At 46.9% G+C, this 900-nt stretch overlaps 1 non-coding gene across 1 annotated transcript; it reads right to left on the reverse strand.

Moving 5' to 3' along the window:
* Positions 1-342: 342 nt before the first annotated feature.
* On the reverse strand, positions 343-415 carry TRNAV-AAC. Its single transcript has one exon. It is a non-coding gene; the product is annotated as a tRNA-Val (tRNA).
* Between the last annotated feature and the right edge of the window lie 485 nt (positions 416-900).

Below are 900 nucleotides of genomic sequence, written 5' to 3' on the forward strand. Positions count from 1 at the left end.
AGGACCTGAACCTCATGGCCTGCGACTAGAGATGACTTGGCTGCATCCGGTGGGTCACACTCCACCTCAGCCAGTGTCCATGCAGGGTCCCTGCTCTGGGTGTGTGAGCGCTGCCTAATGAGAGTCCCAGACACCTTGTCTACCTGGAAGCTCTTCTGATCTTCAACCAGCCCATTCATCCCCCAAGCATTGCAGGAGAGAGCGGGAGGAGGAGGGGGAAAGCCACTTCACAGGCATTCAGAGAGGGAAAGGAAGTATAACAGACATTTTGAGCATAGAAATCACTGCTGTTCCTACAACAGCAGGGACAGGCCACTAGGAGCTGAGAAAAGGAAGCCATCCTGTTTCTGCCTGGCTTTGAACCAGGGACCTTTTGCATGTTAGGCAAACGTGATAACCACTACACTACAGAAACTCTGTGCCCTTCCCTTCATAAGAACATAAGAATGGCCATAGTGGGTCAGACCAAAGGTCCATCCAACCCTATATCCTATCTGCCAACAATGGCCAATGCCAGGTGCCCAAGAGGGAGTGAACCTAACCGGAAATGATCAAGTGATCTCTCTCCTGCCATCCATCTGCACTCTCTGACAAACAGAGGCTAGGGACACCATTCCTTACCCATCCTGGCTAATATCTATTAATGGACTTAACCTCCATTAATTTATCTGCAAAAAGAACAAAGAGAACATGTGGCACCTTAGAGACTAACAAATGTATTTGAGCATAAGCTTTTGTGGGCTAAAACTCACTTCATCGGATGCATGCAGTTAAAAATTCAGTAGGAAGATATATATATATACACAGAGAACGTGAAAAAATGGGTGTTGCCATACACACCATAACGAGAGTGATCAGTTAACGTGAGCTGTTATCAGCAGGAGAAAAAAACCTGATTTT

The sequence above is a fragment of the Mauremys reevesii genome, linkage group 14, assembly GCF_016161935.1.
Source record: "Mauremys reevesii isolate NIE-2019 linkage group 14, ASM1616193v1, whole genome shotgun sequence".
NCBI classification, from domain to species: Eukaryota; Metazoa; Chordata; order Testudines; family Geoemydidae; genus Mauremys; species Mauremys reevesii.